The sequence below is a fragment of the Zosterops lateralis genome (genome assembly GCF_965231275.1).
Source record: "Zosterops lateralis genome assembly, chromosome: 2".
NCBI classification, from domain to species: domain Eukaryota; kingdom Metazoa; phylum Chordata; class Aves; order Passeriformes; family Zosteropidae; genus Zosterops; species Zosterops lateralis.
In genome coordinates this window covers 91,962,141-91,982,676 of record NC_139763.1, presented here as the reverse complement: position 1 = coordinate 91,982,676, position 20,536 = coordinate 91,962,141, and the positions used below count along the sequence as shown (strand labels likewise).

General features: G+C 45.3%; 2 long non-coding RNA genes across 3 annotated transcripts; one reads left to right on the top strand and one right to left on the bottom strand.

Annotated features, from left to right (window-relative positions):
* Positions 1-8,848: 8,848 nt before the first annotated feature.
* Positions 8,849-15,829, top strand: LOC310906276. The gene is made up of 3 exons (XR_014589370.1): positions 8,849-8,959; positions 11,120-11,263; positions 15,474-15,829. It is a non-coding gene; the product is annotated as an uncharacterized lncRNA (long non-coding RNA).
* Positions 8,953-15,952, bottom strand: LOC310906275. Of its 2 annotated transcripts, XR_014589369.1 has the most exons (5): positions 15,841-15,947; positions 15,319-15,402; positions 14,761-14,820; positions 13,128-13,294; positions 8,953-9,348 (listed from the first exon to the last, which is right to left on the bottom strand). It is a non-coding gene; the product is annotated as an uncharacterized lncRNA (long non-coding RNA). The 2 variants fall into 2 exon arrangements; XR_014589368.1 differs by lacking the exon at positions 15,319-15,402 and having other exon boundaries at positions 15,841-15,952.
* Between the last annotated feature and the right edge of the window lie 4,584 nt (positions 15,953-20,536).

Below are 20,536 nucleotides of genomic sequence, written 5' to 3'. Positions count from 1 at the left end.
CTGTCCCTGCCTGGCGTGTGGTGCTTAGGCTGTCCCTGCAAAAGCTAACAGAGCCCTTCCGCTGCACTACGTAAACTGTGGAGAAAGGCACTGGTGCTCCCAAAGAAGCTGTTTACTTACACAGTTGCCTGCTGGTACTTATTTACAGAGTACTACTGACAGCCACCAAATCTGCTTGTATAGCTCTGGAGACAGTTCAAACTCTCTGTTCCCAGACAAGTGATTAATGGTGTATGGAGAGAAGTTGGGACTGAGGATAAAACCGAGCTTTCAAAACAAGAGCCTCTGATCTCAAACTGAACAAACATTTCCCCTTGCCTCTGTCAGCTAGTTTTATTTCCAACAAAAGAGCACATTGCTTGGGAAACCACAGTCACGCCAGTGAATTACTTTCCTACTGACCAGAGAGAGCTCTCCCAAGGACCCTGTCCGGCTCTCGCAAATCAGGTTGAAGGCAGAGCTCCCTCTGCAAGCAGCTATGCAAATGAAGCTCAGAGGTGTGTGTCCCAGCTCAGACCTTGTAAGGAACAAGACAAAACTCTTCAGACCCCCCACCTCCTTATTAACCCTTACTTATAAATAGCCATGGGGCCAACTTGTGCTCAGAAAATGCTCCAAATCCTGCCTGTAGTAGATTCAAACATGAAGGCATCAAGGGAACAGTTAACTCACCCTTTGAAAGGATTACAGAAGCTAGAACAGTATTTTCTCACAGTTTGAAAGCATCTCTGAACAGGAAAGAATTAATGGCATTGGCAAAGAGGTGCTCCCTACAAACAGGTCTGTGGCAGCAACACAGAGTGCTGTGATAGCAGCAGCCCAGGGCAGTGTCTGGAGGGCACGATCAGACAAGGCCAGCCTTCCCCAGTGCCCCGTTCAAGGAACAGGTAAATGAAATGTGCTGGGTGATTGTTAATGGCTCTGAAAGCCCCTGGGTTTTAGCCTACATGTACAGAACACACGTGCAAGTATAGACTCATATATGTGCAGGCACATACTCATGCTGTGGAAAGTGCACCCAGCCCAAAGCTGTTGCCTCAGGCTCTGCCAATAACTGATGGGATCTTGCTGAAAAGTGCTCTAAGCACAGGTTTAACTCTGTGTGAGCCTCTCCCAGCTGAGCCCACGGAGAAGGCTGCTATTGTGAGGGCCAGAGTCTTCCTGCAATGCCAGCACACGCTAAGGCTGACGTTTCATAAGCTGCCTGCCATCGGGAGGACAAAGTCCCGTTGAGTGGGCATTGGCTCTGCCTTCCCTTGCAGATAGCAAGGGATCAGCTGAACTCGAGTTTGGCAGCCTTCCACAGTATGGCACAAGGCTAGCCAAGCATGTGAGGCAGAGCCATTATCAGTGCCCTGTTCCTAACAAAGTGAAGACATTCTCTTTCATCTCAAACTAATATTTGTCCCTGTTCTTTCCAAGTAGAGGAAAAAAGACGCACGCTGTGCCAGATCTCCTGCTGTGATACGTATCTCCTAATCTCTGGCTTGTATGGTTACAGGGAGGCTGCAGGCATGGGAAAACACTTAAACATCCGAATCCAGGATAACATCCTGAAATCAAGGTGTAAAGTAGAAAAAATAAATAAAGGTTCTTTGGGAAGGAGGGAAGACAAAATTATTTAGTTCCATGTGTTTTCCCACTACAATGGGTAAGGAAGCTAAGGTTTACAGAGGGAAAGTAAAGAAGGCTGGTCCAGTCCCTTTTAGGAGAAAAAAGGTGCTGGCTGCCCAGATTCCATATCCTGCTATCTCCTCTGTTGCCTTTATCACCAGAGGCAGGAAAGATGAAGTTTTAGGATTTTTCTCAGCATTTTAGCCGTGATTTAGGGCACAGACAACTCAGCCTCATGAGTTAGCCAAGATACTGAGCACTGAAGGAACTTCTCTCTGCAGAGAGTGATCCTAATTCTGCATGACCTTTGTGTATTTTCTTTATAACTTGAACCTATCCATGGACTAGATTAATTTGTGTTTCTACTTAAAAATAATCCACCTGTAAACACGGACTCAGAGCTAAGCTGAACCCGAGTGATGTGACATGTGTGACATGTACTGGAGACAGCCTGCTCCTGCCAGGATTCTGAATATTTTACACAGAGCTGTTCTGGGAAGCTGCTTGCATGTCTATTAGCCATGATGTAGTGGAGATACTGAGAGTCCACAAAGCACTGAGCTGCAGGGCTCTGGTTCTAGGCAGGCAAAATAGGATGCCTGGTTACAGAGGGGTGCCTGTTCCTCTGCAAAGGTTAGACCAAGACTCTAACAAGCAGGGAGGCAGGGGAGGGACACAGCTCAGGGGCTCACTGGGAACTGGTGCAGAATGACCTGAGGACCACCAGATTGCCCTCTTATCATGTGAACTCTCAATAAATCTCAATGGAGAAGGCACTAGAGAGGATTTTGCTGTGTGTGCTTGCAGTTCCTTGAGTCAGCCAATTTTGGAAATAGAAGGCTAGCATTCATTTAACACATTTTGCAGTTAGGTCTTGTCTAAAACCAGTTGATGACACATGGCCTCTGAAGTGCTCAGAGAGGCAGAGAAGAAAAAGAGAGGAATGTATGACTAATGCCAGCAGTAAACATACAGAAGTGGAAAGCAGGTGGACTACAGATACCAAGAGGTAGGTTTCAGATCAGTCTCAGGACTTTTGCAGCTTATGTCTCCCCTGAACTGGAGCTATTTCACATCCAGCCAACTCAGAGCACAGGCAAGGAGGTGGGCTTTGCCCCTACTCCCTGTGGAAAGATGCGCTCTTGCTTGCTTCAGGAAGGAATGAAAGAGTGCAGTGAGCCTGAAGCAGGCCAGGCTTTCAGTTGTGCCTTTTATTCATATCCAGGCTTTCCCCAGTCTTTGCAGATATGGGCCCCATCACACCATCTCCCTGTGACACTGTCTGGAAGAGGGGAGGGGGAGCAGAGTGAAGGAGAGCTGGTGATAAAATGGACCACACAGCCCTGGAGTGCCAGGTGTCCTTTAGCCACCAGTTTTCCTTTCCCTTAGCAGCCCACTGAACATTCTTTGCAGGTTACTACAGACCTCTGACACAGCACTTGCACCCCTGAAGCAAAGGCAGTGTTTGGCTGGGTGGTTCTGGAGGTGTGAGCAGGTGCGTCATCAAAGGGATGCACCAGGAATGTAGAGATACCCAGCAGCACACAGGGGATGAAGCCAAACATCACAGCCAAGAGGTTACAGGGCAAGCTGGGGAGGTGTGTAGGGTCACAGGTGAGGGAGGTGACCACAGCACAGCACTGCTGTGGTGTGTGACACATGACAGGGGTTGGGACAGGCCCTCATCACATGCCTCACATCCAGCTCTAGCTGGGCATCAGCAGGCCTGCAAAGCACAGCTAGCCATCCTTGGAGCATGCACATTTCTTGAATCCTCAGTCTTTTCCAGGCGCTCTTTCTGCATCCAGGGGACAAGGGTCACTGCAGTCCTTTTACAGGGTGCCAGTGAAGCAGCAGGGAAAGTGCCAAGGTAAACTCTTAAAGAAAAGCAAGAGCCACCACAAACACAACTGACTGAGCCCAGCAGGAGCAGGCGTGTGCTCTGTGTTGTCCCTTTAAATAACATTCAGAGAAGTAGTATTACAAGCCAGTGCCTGCCTCCCAGGAGGTAGGAGTCCTGGCTGCCATGGCCAGCCCTGCCAGTCCCTTTGCTTTTTGCCTTTGCCCAGGCCACATGACCTCTGTGTTTCTCTTTCCCTGCTATTACAGCATGTGGCAAAGCAGAGGGACTCCTTCCAAAACCTGTGCCCTCTTTGAGAGGGCAGCAAAGGACCAATTCAACTTGGCACTGGCCAGCAAAAACAGGGACAGCAAAATGCCTACGGCAAGTACACAGCCTGCCTGCAGGAGTGCTTGGAGCACAGATACTCAGGAATTAAATCCCCAGGGAAACAGCCACTGTTGCCCATCTACTTATGTCCAGCCACAGTGCTCTGCCTCCACAGGGCCACTATGCTGAGTGGTGAAAGGCAGAGACTTGGGCATCTGTCTCTACATGGTACCTGGACATTATGGGCACAAACCAAACATCTGAGATATACCTGAGTCCCATGGCCTAACCCGTCCCCTGCCAGTATCTCAGCTCCTACCCCTCAGCCAGGGCCCTCCTGCAGCCAATGGATTCCCATCTGCTGGGGTCTCAGTCCATGCACCCTTTTTACCATAGTACATCCCCTTCATGGGCCTCCCATGTCTGCCAGGCTGAGCAGCCACAGAGGAGAGACCCTTTCCCCTCTGTGTGAGAGAAAAGGCTTCAGAAAGGCTGCATAGCAGAAGGCTTCACACAGACTGGCTCTCTTCTATCCCCTCCCAGAGCTGAGATGACCAGCTGTTTTCCTGGGTAGCTGGCATCTGGAAATCTCACCTGTAGTCTTAATTTTTTCCTGTGTGTCAGTCAAACTAATCACAGTGAAACTAATCACAGATGCTTTTTAAAGTACTGAATGCTATCTCACCAGAGACTGTCTCCTTAATTGTGTTGCTGGTTGACAGCCTGCCAGGGCCTCTGCACCTCGTCCAGGAGTTAATATTTTATCTAGAAGTTCAAGGGAAGCTCGGTGGAAAATGTGCTGGCCTTGAAATGCCAAAGGTAACTTGCAAATATTTCCTTCCGGACCCTGAAATGTTGCTAGTAGAAATGTATTTTCTGAAAGGAAATGGCTCTAGACCCAGGCTAACAGCTGGGGAGATTATTCATGGAAATCAGTACCCTGAGGCTCTATATCACTTTCATCTGTCTTTCCAAAGCCCCCCACCTTTATGGAGAACAAATGCATCACTCCTCCAGGGAGGTGAAGTGAGAGCAGCTCTCCAGCAGAGGAAAATGTGCTCATCCTGAAAAGATTTCTTTGTTCTCATTGCACGGGATCGTTTTTCTACTGTGCAGCAGATTTATGTGAGGAACAGCAGTGGCACAGGGCATAATGACTCCATTTTGTTTAATAATTAACTCCCATGGTCTCCGGGTGCCACACGTTCCAGCAGACGCTGCAAGGCAAGTCAGGCTGTGCCAGTGAGAGAGCAAAGCAGCAGGTGGGCAATAAGGAAAAACCCATTTCTCCTCCTGCTCACTGATGTCATGCCCTGAGCACTTCTGGGGTCTTCTTACCTGAAGTGTGCTGTCCCAAGACCTCTTAGAACTCTGCAGGCTCAGAGGATTTTACCAAAACAACTGATACTGGGGTGAATTTTTTCAGTGGGGAACATACACTGTTCTATTGTAAAGAGCAAAGCCAAACTACACAGCAGGAGTGAATGGCCGCCAAAATTCATCTCCACTGCATTTTCCAGCTGCCATCAAACAGCTCTGTCTTTCAACCCATCACTGCTTGGTTTGCAGATGGCCAGGAAATGCTTTACATTGAAAAGATACACGCTTCAGGAGAATTTGCTGGAAACTTTTCACCAAACTTTTCTCAATTTCATTGACAGTTTTTCAGAACTAGATAATTTTTGGAGAACAGATGTTTTCAAAGAACTTGTCAGCTTGAAATACTGTGAGGGAATCCCTTTTCTGGGTATCATAACATTTAGACATTTTTTTAAAGGAAAAAAAATACAATATTACAATATTCAATATATACAATACTTAGTTAAAAATCAGAAGGCTAGATATAGTAAAATGGTTCTAAAAAGACCATTTTAAGGTTACTGAAATGAAATATTTCAAAAAGGGCCTCCTTTCTCCTAGCAAAATATCAATTATTTGAAAGCTTAGCGATTTCAAATTTTTCTCCAAATATGAGATAGACCTCTTTCCACAATACCTCAGACATTTGGGAAAGGGGAAATCTATTTCCCACTCAGCTCATCTTTTAGAAAAGCAGAAAACAATGAAGTAGAACAGAATTTGGCTGAAAAAACCCAAGAATCTTTTCCTTGAGTGAAAACAGCCCTAAGGTTATCAGAGACACTTGCAGTCAAGGCTGAGGCAGCTGTAGTTCTAGCAGCACTTCCCTTCCTGACCAAACGCCTGAGATGCCATCAAGTCCACATTGCCTGGGACCTGAATTCTGTTCCTATATCTCTGTCTATTTTAAGGCATATCCCATACATGGTCCTTTCAGCTCCTCACAGTCACAGGAATGTGGCTCTTCCTGGAAACCACCTGCTCAGGGAGACAGCTGGGCTTTTACTGAGGGCCGGATCTACGCCGCAGCCCCTCCCAGATGGGCTAAGGTGTCCTCCTCGCAGGGTTTCACCACCTCAGCACTTGGGGCAGACCAGCAAATGTGGCAGGCACTTTGGTTTACATAATTACAACTTATTATCAGCCCTCAGGCATCAGATCATGGTTCAGGTACAACCTGACACCCACATTCTCCCCACCTGCCCAACATGAGTCTCCTTCGCAGGCTTCCTCTGCCCTCTGCACTCATCAGGCCGTGAGTCCTGCTGATAGCTGGTGCCAGGTGACTGCTGCTCCATGTCCTGGGGAGGCTGCCAGCCAAGCTTTGTCACCCTGCCTCTCCAGTGGTCTGAAATGACCTTCAAGAGATTGGCTGCAAGGTGAAAGTGCACTAGCAGGTTGAAGCTGGTCACTCAACATCCAGGGATTAGAGCAAATGAGCAAACAAAACTGCTTTGATTTGTCTGCAAGACATTCTTGTCTTAAAATCAGATCTGCAAGCCCTAGAGCAGAAGCTAAGAAGAACCAAGGGTCAAGGTAACTCAAATTCAGAGGACTGGAGGGCTCTCAACTGGGCTGCCTGGGACAAGGATGAGAGCTAGTGAGAATGGGAGAATATTATTGCAGACCATGTCTAACTGGGTACTAAAGTGTGGATGCCAGTCAGTGCCCTATCTTCTCTCTTACAGTCAGTCCCACAGGAATTCTGTATGATGGCATCATCCTTGGTTCAAAGAGGGAGAGAAAATTCCAAACCACTTCAGTTATGGACAGAAGAGATCCTTAAAAATCCTCCCCCAGCTGAATGTCCTAGTAATGTTCTAGTGGTTCCTGAGAGCCCTAATACAGATTTTATGTCCACTGTAATTGCTGAATTGTATCACGTTCTTTTACTTACGCTCTGAGTATCTCAACAACAGACTGGCTGGGGGGATGCACAAATGCACATTGGCAACCCAAGATCAGCAGGTGGTTGTTTAATTCCTTCAGAGGAGGGTTGAGTGATCCGGGAAGAAGAAAGTTTGGAGGACCTCAACAGACCTCAACTCTCTGCTTTTTTGCTTAGCAGCACCACATGCCTCCTGCAATGCCAGGTCTGTAAAGGTGGTGCCCAAGCCCAGGGCATAGTGAGGAATTATAGCTAAAGTTCTCCCTCTTCAGTCTTTGAACATGCAGAGGGTGGCTCCACAATTCCTCCCAGGGCTATCCAGCTCAGTGATGTGTGACTAACTCTTTCATTGACCAAAGACCAACCACTTCCCTCATGTGACCTTACATAACTGTTCATCTATTCCGTTAATGAATGGAGCTTGAGAAAATTTCCATTGCCTAAGGCCCTTAGGGGAAAATGCGTGAGCACCGTCTCCACCTTTTGTGTGCCGATATGGGATTTTCCTATGGATTAACTGAGTACAGTAGTATTATTTTTTGGTTGCTGTCATTGGTGACTGAAATGGTAAGCTAACTGTTCGGTGCCAAAGGGGTGGGGGAAAAAAAAAAAAATTCTGCCTGAGCCAGGGGAAACGGGAGACTCCCCCTGCCAGGAGGAGCAACAGGGACGTCATTGCGTCACCAGTGTGCTCAGGGACTGCACCTATTCCCAGGCAAAAGCTGCTCTGTTTACTCAGCTCTGAGCAGAGCCAAAACACTTCCCAGCTTCTCCTCACTCCCTGCACAGATCCAGCAGTGCCAACCTGCTGGTATCCTGGAGGCCAGACCCAGTCCTGGGGCTGGCAAACATCTCTCTCAGGCCTGGCATGGTCAGGATGGAGCAGTCTGATACTGGGCAGCAGCAGAGAGGGGTGATATGCTCCTCCTGGGTATATTGGCATGTCAGAGGTACCCACCCCAGCATTTACAGCTGGTAGGAGCTGGAAGGAAGATGGGAATACCCCAGTATTTCTAAAAGCCCCTACCAATGCTTCAGATTTTCACATTTTTTATCACCTCACTGTGGTGCTGCCTAAGATAGAAATAATTTCTATCGTAAAAGTCCATCTGCCAATGGAAGACTGGGTAGGGGAGAGCTCAGCCTCTCCCCAAGCAATGTCATGCAAATGTGCTTGCAAGTGCTAGAGACACACAATTTTCAGAAATAGGATTCATGTTATTCTTCAAGGATGTACTTTGGAACCAAGGAATATTTTGGATGTCTAATATGGGCTCCCCATGCTGTGGACTACCTATCTCATGGTTTAGGAATGTTGCTGAAGCTAATAAGAGAGCTAGATTGAACAGGACACGACTGGACTACCATGATGGATGGAAGTGGCAGCACTGAAATAATAGAGGATGCTCCTTTTGCAGTTTATGGGGAGAAAATGCAAATGTTGCTAAGGCTTCTGTAATGCCTGGTCTGTGCACATTGATAAGTAAATATTTAACTGCATAAAGAACATTCCCTTCCAGAGACTGAAGCAGTCAAGTTAATCAGTTCCAGACTATGTTCAAGTCATGGGTGTCAAGAGGACAATACAAGTTCAAAAACCTTGAGGATGTTCAAAGTCTGCTATTACACCTCAGCAGTTACCATATCTTCCCTGGGATGCTAAAAAGGAGGATATTTTCACCTGCTGAGAAAGCAGGATGATGAACTCACTCAAAGACATGCTTCATAGGGTGGGGGAAGGGCTGAAGATGTGGCAAATAGGAGTTTGATGATCCTCTTTTTGCATCCAGATGGTGCTTCAGAAACTTGGGAGAGGAGGCTGCTGCAGCAGCTGGACTGGGAAAGCCCTCAGGCGGATCTGGAGACATTCCCTGCCCTGACAGCCCATGGGATGTTCACCATCAGGGTTGATGACAGAAGTTGCCCTGGTAGGAGTTCTCAGGCTTTGGAAAGTGCTTAGTTTCTGCCAGACCCTCCTCTTACACAACATATTTCCAGTTGTTCTTTTATCCAAGTATAGTTTGTCCTCATCTGTCTCTCCCTTACAGAAGCCAGTCTGTTCCCTCCAGAGATTATGCAGAGAAGGTTGTCAGTACTCATGTCTCTAATAAAACAAGTTCCTACAGATATGATGTGGTTCACATTTTCATATACTGTCTGTAGGGCTTGTGCTGTACTCCTGGACCATTGAAAGAGGCTTGGCTTTCAGGACATTTTCTCCCACCAGTATGAGCAGTTGAGGAGCTGGGATCTTGGCTGTTCTTGGCTGCTAATTCACCTCTGACTCCTGCTGCTGCTTTGGAGTTGAGATATATCTCTGTGGAGAAAAAGAACACTCCAAGAATATATTTATCTTTAGGTCCATCTGTCCTTTGACATCTTCCCCACAAAACCCCCTGAGGTTCAAGGCGCATATTTTCAGTTCCCTGTTCCAGCCACTATTCTCTAGAGCCCATTTTGCTTTTAAGGGCCTCATTTAAAGTTGGGAGGAGAAAGGAGGGAAGGGATTTGGTGTCTTAGTCTATTTGGATGACTGAATATCTCTTAAGTGCTTCAGCCAAAGCACTCAACATTTACTATTTGGGGTGCTTTTTGTCAAGAGTCAAGTATTTTATCATGAAATTGAACTCTTGGTGTATTATTCAAAGCTCAACTCTTCCTAGAGAGATGACAAATCAGAATAATGGCAAACAGAATTCTGGCTACAAAATAAAAAGCAAAAGTCTGTGTTGCTATTTCTCACTTTGGATTTAAATCCTCTGGACTGAACAGCCCTTACCAGGCACTGTGTAAAGTTTTTTCCTAAAATAAGATGACAGAGGTCAGGGGCCCAAGCTAAGCTGATTAGCACAGCTAAAGCTGTATCACATTGCTACAGTGGGGTCATATGATTGATCACTGGGACAAATATTTAGGAAGCTTCCCAAGGGACAGGGAATAGATAGGACTGGCCACAGAATCCAGGAAAAATGGGCAACTGGATTGCAGCTAACAATGGGTCTGATACCATTCACCTGTCACAATACAGATCAAAAAGCAGGGGTAGCTCTTTGATGGGCAGTACCTCTGCCATCAGTTTTCTCTTTGGACACATGTTCTGCTCCACAGGAGTCTGCATCACCTTCATTGGCAGGCAGGTTTTTCAGCAGGCAGGACAGAGAGATGTCCCTCTGCAGCCACACATCCTGCCAGGCTCTGCTGGCACAGCTGAGCTGTGCTCCCCTTTCCGTTTCCCAGGACAGCACGGTGCCCACTGCAGAAGGGCAGCATGTCATCAGGGGGTCAAATGGCCTTTCCATGGGCTTTGACTTTCCCCAGACCCTCTGTGAAGGGCAGGTGGGCCAGAAAGCTTTAAAGGGGCTCTGGCAGCCCCCAAACCATGGCAGTATATGAGCAGTGTGTGGGGGAGAGAGGCACTCAGCTCGATTCAGCCACCTGTAGGGCCAGCTTGTACCCCTTGTTGTGCTGGGCCTCTGTTAGGGGGATGCTGACTGGCCTCTGGGCCCCTCTTTCAACCATAAATGATGGGCAACTTCCTGCCCTGAGCCCAGGCCTTCACAAGCACAGCCAGGGTCTTGCCATCAACTTGGTCAGCATGGGGTGCTCAGAGCCTTGACATGAAGAGTTTCCTGAGCTCCCTGCATAACTCACAGTGACCAAAATGGTGACTGGGAGGGCTGAAAGGCAGGAGGGAGGCAGGCACTGCCCCAGGGACCATCTTGGAGCCCTGATGCAGCCCTCAGGGAGGCTCCTTCATCCTGCTGAGATCTGAGTACCTAAAAGACACAGGAGCAAAGGCAAGGCATGGGGGTTTAGAAGGATAAACATGAAGACAAGGAGGTTGTGGACAATGGAAAGTGAGCACACAGCCATGCTGGGTAACCTGTATTATTAAACAAGTGTGAATGCCAGCTGCCAGTTGCCTTGGAGGGGATGGAGGGTGTTTGTTTTCCACACATAGTGCTTTTACTAAACCTTTTCCCCATCAAACTTAAAAAAGAGAAGCCACCAGAAGTTAACCTTCTCCTCTAATCCCAGTTTTACCAGCTCTCATTTCTTCACTGTTTGCCTTTCCTGCCTTGTTGCAGACTGAGGTTGTTTGCCAGAAAATAAGACAAAGGCTCGTTGCTGCCAGAATCTGCCCTTCCAACAACAAGGAATAGCAGTAAGTGAACAAGTAGAAACACAGAGAGCTGTACAGAGAGCAGAAGAGAATGGCTCCTATTATTTTGGTAAGTTGCTGTTGACTTTGAGGCAGGACTCTCAGGGAAAGGTAACAGCTGGTGTTAGACAAATGATACAGCTAGAAAAAACAGAAGAGCTTTTAGACACACAAATCCTTCTTCTGAGCTGAAGCAAAAGGCTATAAACGTCAGCCTAAGTACAGATTAGCAAAGTTTCCTCTAAGTGTCTCTCTCTGGGGAAAAAGGAGACTTCATAGGGAAAGAACTTGCCTTTCTTCAGTGAGCAAAATGGACTGCATCCTTGATCCCAGCTCTTGTGCATTGGAATGGTGCTTCCCCACCTGTAGAAACCATGGCTCTTGCTGAATCCACCAAACAAAACCTGTTACTGCAATAGCACCCCGAGTACTTGTGAAGCATTGGCAGATGCTCTGCCCCACTGCATTGCTGCACATGAGCAGTTTGCAAGTGCCACTCAGATACAGACTTGTGAATTTGACCTGTGATTTACGCTGGCCCCAGAGATTTCAGGTCAGCTTATGAAATTGCTTAATTCAGTCTTTGGTACAAATATTCATTGTATTAAAAAAAAAAAAAAAAAAAAAAAAAAAAAAAAAAAAAAAAAAAAAAAAAAAAAAAAAAAAAAAAAAAAGCAGTTTGTAGGGAGAAGCACCAGGGTTGAGCAGAGCTCAGGAATTTTTTTAGCACTAAAAGAAGCAGGTGAAGTAGAGGAGGCACAGCATGAAAATGTTTTTGAGCTGAGACATGATGATGGTTAGTGAAGCAAACTATGCTCTGCCATGTTGCAGGGTCAAGCAGCAGCAGTATATTGACTAATAATGTCAACATGGCCAAAGGATTGGTCTCAGGTACAGCAGACAGTTCTGTGATCTGTACTTTTGCTTGATTTGAACTGCAGCACCATTTGTCCTTAGGCACATGCCTTGGCTTTGATATAGCACAATGGGATTCACACAGGAGACTGCACTCAAGAATAAGCACATTATGTGTCACAGGAGGAACCCACCAGCCTGTGGGTGGCAAACTCTGTCCCTGGGACTGGTGCTGAGCCACACAATTTTCCCATTGCACAATACGGACACTTTCTGACTTGCTGTCTCAGACCTGCCTCACCCTCTGCCTTCCCTCTCTCATGAAACTCTAGAGGCATTTCTCCACAACAGCACTATTTTGTTCAGGAGGGAAGAACCCAGGGCTGATCCACCCTGCTATCAACAAGCAGGTGTCTTGGATAGTAACAAAAGAACCAGCATCAATAATGGAGAGGGGAGAGAGAGATAGAGGTGCAATGAAGTGGAGGGAGGGAAGCCAATCAACCTAATGAAATAAGGTACAAGGTTAGTGAAGGGCTATTTATAGACTCCAACTGGTTCAGCCTCGTGCACTTAGAGGCTGGTTCAAACTGGCTCCTTAACAGCAGTAATAATCATTACCGAAAAGAAAGAGGAAAAAAAAAAAAAAAAAAAAAAGTGAAAGCTTGGAAAATTCACTGCCGGAGGTAAAGCTTTAGAGCTGGGTCTGGCTGGAGTCAGAAGTAACTGCATTACTGAGAGATTGAAAGGTTAATAGGAAACCAGCTGACACTGAAAGGGAACAATTAGAGAGGTTAAGGGGCTTAATATTAGATTAATGGTTGCCTGGAGGAGCAAAAGCAGAGATTTCAGGAAAATGGGAGAATGGTGTGCAGAAGACTGTTTTTTTCACAGATGAAGAGCCCCAGGTCTGCTCCTGCCTCTCCCTGGACAAACTGGAAGAAGGTGGCTCTGCCATTCCTTGCTTGTCTTGCTCAGTCTCCTGTTTTCATCTTTCTTCCTCTTCTCCTGTCCATTTGTCTCTTGAAGTCTCTTTGGGTTTGTTCTCCCCAACGTAAGCACTGTCTGTGTGGTCTTACCATAGTGTTTTCCTTGTGTTCCTTCTCCATCCTTCCACTGTCTCCATAATAAAATAATGCTTAGTATTCCCATGGCCCTTCATTCCTCTCCAGTGTGCTACTCTGCAGAGGCAGGGGTGGTGGGAATGGATACTTTCATCTGCATTGCCTGTAACCAGGACGCAATGCTTCATAAGAGAAAAAAAAAAAAAAAAAAAAAAAAAAAGGATTGACAAAGATCAGATGACATATCTGTTCCCCAGCATATTCTCCACAACTAGATGGACAATAATGACACTGGTGAGGTCCCTGACTACATAAGATGAGCTGTTCTTCCTTCCCCCACATTATGAGATGAGTAGCAAAGGATTTGGGATGGACTCATTGCATCTGTTCAGTGCAGATCTGCTCCCCAGCCGTAACATGTCCTGTCCCATTTCCCCATGGTCACTCCAGGGACACAGTCAGTCTCCTGACAGTCCCTGTACCTCAAGTGCCATGAGAGCCTTGTCACACAGCACCAGCTGCTGCTTAGGACCATAGGTCCTTGCACCAGCCTGAGGGATTCCTGAGTCCCAGGGAGAGATTCTTCTCTCCTGCATCTTCAGTGGCTGCTGCACTCAAGGAGCTTCCCAAATGCATGTACTCCTCCCACAGGCTAGGAAGAACTTTGCCCAAGTGCCTGGCCCTTGATGGCTGCTTCCGTAGTGAGACAAGCTCAAGCTGACTGGATCCATTTTAATCTTACACAGCTTCCCACAGTACAGCCTCCCCTTTGAAAATCTCCGCTGCAAGATTAGAAAGCAATGCTCTCAGCACTTCCTTCTAGGGCTCTAAAAGCCAGGCTGGCATTCCAACACTTTGCAGGCACCCAACAGAAAAGTTTCCTCATTTGTGATAATGACAGAAAATATCACAGCCTAGAGAAGTTATGGTCATTCATGGAATATTAGCTCCAAAGACTTGAAATGCAGTGTTCTGGCTAAGTGCAATCCTCTGAAGGTCACCCATGGGGTCCTGAGGAGAAAAGACCAAGGAAGCTCTGGCTGGCATCAGAAGGCAACTCATGCTGTTTGCTTCTTCTGTCCATGACAGCTGAGAACTGATTTCTTCTTACCAGGTGGGACACTGCTAATCAACAGAAAGACCACAAAGATGGCTAGAGAAGTATGGGTATGTTTATCCTCTAGTTTCTATTTCAAGCAGCTTCATCTGCTTAAAAGAAATGAGTCTGAAAGGACAGGTCCTCCCTGTCACCTTCCCATTCCACATAGGAACATTTCCCAGATCTAAAATAAACCTCCCCTATGAGCCTGGCCAGCCACATCCCTGCATGTCTGCTTCAAAAGACCTGATATACTCTGAGTACTGGCCTCTGCCAGAGCCTGGGGGTACCCATCACCTGCAGCCTGAAATGCCCCAGAGTTCAAAGCAGATTTCAGCTAAGGATCTTGAAGTGCTGTACAAACAGCCATTAATCCTCAAACCATCCCTGGGAGGCAGGCCTGTAATTATTTAGCTCACCATTTATCTCTGGAACTCTCTGTGCCCGTTCTCCCAGCCTGGGGATGAAGAGAGGTAAAACAATACCTACCATTTCATAACAAACTGCAAATTAAATCGACTGCAGCTCAGCCGTTAAGGGAAATGTTACCTTTTCCATAATCACCTCCTGCAGGCAAGTGCAACAGCTATTCTTTAACAGCTAGGTAAACTTTGACGAGAAAAAAAAAAAAAAAAAAAGAAAAGACAAGCTCTGAGTGAGACAGCCAACAAGGGGCAAAAGATTTCCAAGAGCAGAAATCAGGAATCCTGTCTCTTGGTTTCTTGATTTATCAACTGAATTGTCTTTGCTCCCCCCCTCACTCCCCTTAAAAATGATGGCCAAAGAAAAAGAAATGCCACTTATGCCCTTTATGTGACTTTGTAATAGATTAAGGAACCTGTAGGATTTCAGTCCAATGGAAAAAGATTAAGCTTTTTTCCACTTGTTTTCTTACATTAGAAATGCAGGTCTTCTGGGGCCTAGAAGTCTCCAGTCTGTCTAGATCATGACAAAAACTAGGACCAAAGAAAGACAAGAGGGCAAGAATGGGGTGGAGAAGAGGAGAGAGGAGACGAGATCGAGCCAAAGTCACAACGTGCTGTTTGCAAGCGACAACTGCATAAACACAGTAACAAAATGACGCACAAAATATCAGTAAGAAATTACATGCTATTCAAGCGTTGATTTTCCTGCAGCTCCAGCCAGGGTGTGAGAATCCACAGAGGTCAAACTCTGAGTACCCCAGGAGATCTGCAGAACAAGAGGAAGAGGAAAAAAGAAAGAAATCCTCATACCTTTTTTTTTTCCCCCTTCTCAAACAGATGCCTTAAGTGGCCTGAGATATCAAAGAAGACAGACCCAACATACAGGAATGAGGAGAACTGGGTAATAAAAGCAGAGCAATGGCTGTCCCTTCTTTGCCTCCTGTGTTGGCCAGATTCATGCAGAGGAATCCCTGGAGAGGAGATGTTGAAGGGAAGGAGCTTGGGGATGGGTGGAGTAAACCAGTAAAACAAAAGGCAATTACAAAGTAAAGCGGAGATGAAGAAAGCGACAGAAGGACAGGGCTGGAGCAAATGTCAGCACACAGAGGAAATGGTCCCATTTCAGTCCAAAAAGCAGAAAGGTCACTCAGATGGTGACAAAGCTGTCCCTTCTCTGCCCTCTTCCTACAGCTCCCTCCCCTACCTGTTCCAGGGAGGCAGCAGGATCCCTGCTCTGGTCTAAGCCCAGAAGGCAGTAAAGGAAAAATTCAGTCAGTTCCAGCTGTACCTGTTAAAACTACCTCTGTGGCTGAGAGGTTTAAATAGAGCTAGTCTGCCATATTCAGGGTTTGCACAGCTTTAATAGCCTGGGATCAAAACCTGTATGACCAGAGGATGGAGGGAAGGGCAGTGAGGGGCAGCAGGGGGGAGGGGACAGGGGGGCAGGGGGTGTTGCAGCTGTATTGAAAGAAGTGCAGTTGAGCAGGTCCTGTCTGGATGTGGCTGAGGAGTACACAGACCATGTTTGCACAAGGGCATTTGGTTTCAAGTCACTGAGTACTTCAAGGGCTGAAATCCAATTCAGTAAGCAGAAGCCTTTCCTCAGGAAATCTGTTTTTCCAGTTTATCTTTGCAGGTAGTTCTTCCAGAAACCTCCAAGTACAGAGGATTAAATAGTCACCTGTTAAAATTACCTCCCTCTGTCCATCTACCTGCCAGCAATGCTTCATTGCTATCTCTATGCATCCTGAAATCCAGGAGAAGTCCAAGAACTGCCTGAAGTAACCAAGTGTAAATCTTGTGGCAACCCCTTCCCTGTGTCAGGAAGCAGGTAAATACACTCCAAATTGTTGCCTTGAGCTATAAGGGCACCATTCCTCCATAAAAGGAAACTGGAAAGGATTGTGATGAGCTCTTTGTCAAATGCCACAGCAGGCAAGCAATTGCTGATCTTAGAGCGGTGCCTGCTGGCCAGTCATATCAGAAGCACTTGGAAATATTTCCACAGTGGACAGAGTTGCAGTCAAGTTCAGGAAAACATTTCTAGTGAAGAGGTGCATGTCCAGTTCTGCTGTGCCTCTGCCAGAATTCCGCCATCCAAGTTCCCACCTGCTGAAAACAAAACAAAACAAAACAAAAAAAAAAAAAAAAAAAAAAAAAAAAAAAAAAAAAAAAACAACAAAACACTGTCCTAATTTTCTGAATCAGTCTTGAGGCATAAATTTAAGAAATCACAACTGATCCTTTATAGTAAATTAAAGAGCATATACAGTATATTAGAATATATTCGAAGTAGCATTTTAGAATATATGAAATGGCATTTAGTAACACTGTGCCTATTACCCTTTCACATATATTTAAACATTACAAGTATGAAACCTTCAGCATAATCAGAAGATGAACTAGAAGAACTAGCCTAAACAACAAAATAACAATGTTAAAGGCACAGATAAAAATAAGAACACAGACTCTAAGATAATATGTTCTCTTAAAATTGTGCCAAGAAGGCCAAAGCACACACAGAAGAGATAAAGGTGAAGAAGTAAATGAAAAAAGACCACCGCCACGGACTGGAGACCACCACCACTAAGAACTGAGCATGCCCAGAAGGGCATAGAGTAATTACCATACCAAGTGAGGATAGGCGGAGTCAAAAAATGAATATGTATAAAGAAAGTCTGTAGAATGTCATGCATATGTAAGACCTCAAAAAATAAAAAAATAAGCAAATCCCCTGAGAAGTATGCATGTCTTTAGTAAAATTATTCCCCACGCATCTCGACGTCGATAAATATATACTGCTCTAACAACTAGTATTAGTGGTAGGGATTTTCCGTGTTGTTTCAAGTCTAGTATTTACTTCTATCAATTCTCCAGCCCCACACTGTTTCTTGTTTTTACTCATTAAGGTTTTATGACTTTGAAGCCAATCACAAGGTAATTGATGACTTTATTTTTTTGGTATAACTGATGTTGTGTTGATAATGAAATTCCCTGTAAAAGTTCAGCTTCCCAACAGCGTCATCCCAACGAGATCTTTAACCTGTCTGATGTTGAATGCTGAGAACATGAGGCACTTCACATCACTTAAGGCTTTTGAAAAGTCTGACATTTTACATACCTTTGCCATACAGAAACATGTTCAAAACGGCAACAATACCACTTGTGCAGGCTGGGTGAAACAGCTGCCAAAGCCACTGCTCTTTTACTGTCCTTACAACATGCTGGGCAAAAAAAATGATATTATGGATGAAACAGCTCTGATCACAGAGGCAGTGTCTTGCATCTTGCATGCTTACAATAGAAAAATACAAAAAAGATGAAATTACAAAGTAATTTTCTCCAGAGATATAATATAGCACTCTTATGCCACCATCACACATGTACAACAAGGTATTAAAACTGGAATTCATCCTCAGACTGAGGATCTGGAGACAATTTAGATATGAACAAAAGAAAATAGGTAATGCATCTTGTTAATTCCTGATCTTATATTATGAGAGAAAATAGAGTTCTATCAGAAAGTTGGAATTATGTCCCCCCAAGCCCACAGTTCTTCTAGGCAATGACACACACATCTCCATACACAAAGACACACAGTCACAGAACTCTACTCCTAAGGCAGGAATTTAAAATGGCTTAGACTAGTAATGGCATAGGGTTGCACCCACCTTCATGGGTCTTCCAGGGGCTGAGACAGCACAGCAAACTCTCTCTTGGACCCATGTTGTCTCACTAATGGCAGGTGGGGCAGCCTCAGGTAGAGATTTCCCATTACTCACATTTGTTTGCTGTTACGCTGCACTTGAACTGTCAGTCTGACATTTTACATCCTCAACATGAGCAGGGCAGAAGTAGGTGGGAGGTGGGCAGACAGAAAGAACAATGAGGCTGCTAAATGCCTTTCTGAAGAACTGGATGTTATCTGTACATCTTTTTGAGCTTCCCCATGCTCATGAACCAAAACATTCAGCTGAATATGTATTTAAGGTAAACACGGGCCAAATGTCTGTGTTGGACTGGCAACTGCACAGATTTCAGCTGTTCTACTGCCTCAGAAGATGAAAGGACCCTCTCATCACATCCACTACAGCTTGGGAATGGTCAGACACTAAGATGTGGACATTATAACTCAAAAACGTCTGAAAGCAAATGAACTACTTAAAAGTACATTTCAGGTTATGCACAAAAGCCTGTGGACTACACAAAGTTAATGCAAAAAAAAAAATCAAATGAAATGTTGAAGCAGATAATTTTTCTACCAACAGCAGGAATCTGCAGAAAATAAAAGTCTATTTTCAGAACGGGGGGAATTAGGGAAGTCTGCAGAAAATACTGAATTCAGCAATCTCTAGTCTTTCAGGGTTTGACTTTGCCGCTGCAATGAATTTCTGTCCTAATTTATTTGGTTTCAAAAAGACAGAACTGAAAAACAACCAGATGATAAATAATTATTAATGTGGAGCACCTTACTACTGATTACAATGTTCCAAATCACCATATGCATGTTACCACTGTGATACTGTAGTGATTAGAAAAAGCATGTTATGTGTTCTGGTTAATATACTCCAGAGTTGACCAGAGGACTTTCATATTTAATCAGCGCTGTACAGCAAAACTCATGATTCAGAGCCATGATGGAGCCTGAGAACTTTACTCTGGCTGCATTCCATACAGTTATTTATTGGAGATCATATAACAGTGATCCCAAATTAGGTATTGTTTCCCACGACTTTTTTGCCTGCCAGGTTGGGGCCATAGGAACAAACCAGGTCTACACTCCTAGAAGCCAGTGCCACTTTCCTCAGGACCCTGGCACCCTTCAGAGTAGATGTAAAGGGAGATGTGATCTGCAGCACCCCTGAGCTCAGTCACAAAGGCCTTCAACCTCAAAGTCCCACAGCCAGCTCCTTATAGTTTTCTTATAAAATCCAAGCTTTGGCCCATCCTGCCTGCTGGCTTTGCATCACCCTAAATCCTAATGATATTGGTAAGATCATTTCCCCAAGGGTCCAGGCCCCTCTTTCAGATATCCTAAAGATAAGTTAAAATATTGAATGTCTTCACCAATTTCTAGTTTCTCTAGAAAAAAACAACTCTATTGGCCCTTGAAAACATCTACAACAAACCATCCCACATGGCAAATCACCCCCATACTCACCATATGCCCATTAAGTGGAAAACAACCTGCCTCCTACAGCTCTTAATGCAAAGCAGTTAATCCATAAGTGAGTAATCTCAAGGACCCTTTTAATCTCCCTCTGAATCAATGGCCTTCCTTGGGAAGCTTCACATTCCACACAGCAGAGGGAAGCTGGAAATAATTTCCTCCACTGCTGGGTCTAGGTCCTGACCCAGACACACAGAGGTCCAGGCTTCCATTCTGGCACTTAAAACTTCTTGCCACTTTTTCAAGCGTTGTCTCTGAGACAATCCTCTGGCTTAAATGAGAGACACCACCACAATCAAGGTGATTATTTTAGTTAAATTAGTTGTTTAGCTTAAAATTTACTTAAAACTGAGAATTTGGAGCTAGAAGTGAAACATCTGAAAATGTAATTCTCAAGCAGACCTAGAGGAAAATGTTGATACCAGTGGAAAGGCATGGCTCCTCTATACACAGTTTAGTGCAGTATAAGGCCAGCATTTCAAAAGGTTATTCTGGGATTAATTTATCTTTGCAGCCCTAAAATAGTCTGTTTTGCACTACTCTGCACTGAGTTTCTGAACCTTCTTTGCACTTATCCCACCAATCACTGATTGTTCCGTTCCTTTGCGTTCCATCTTCCTGATCCAACTCCACACTCTCTTCTCCCCTCTCTTCCCCAGGAAGCAAAAATGGATCCAAACTGCATACTTGAAGTGCACCCAGGGAAAAGGAATGGTAAACAAATATAACT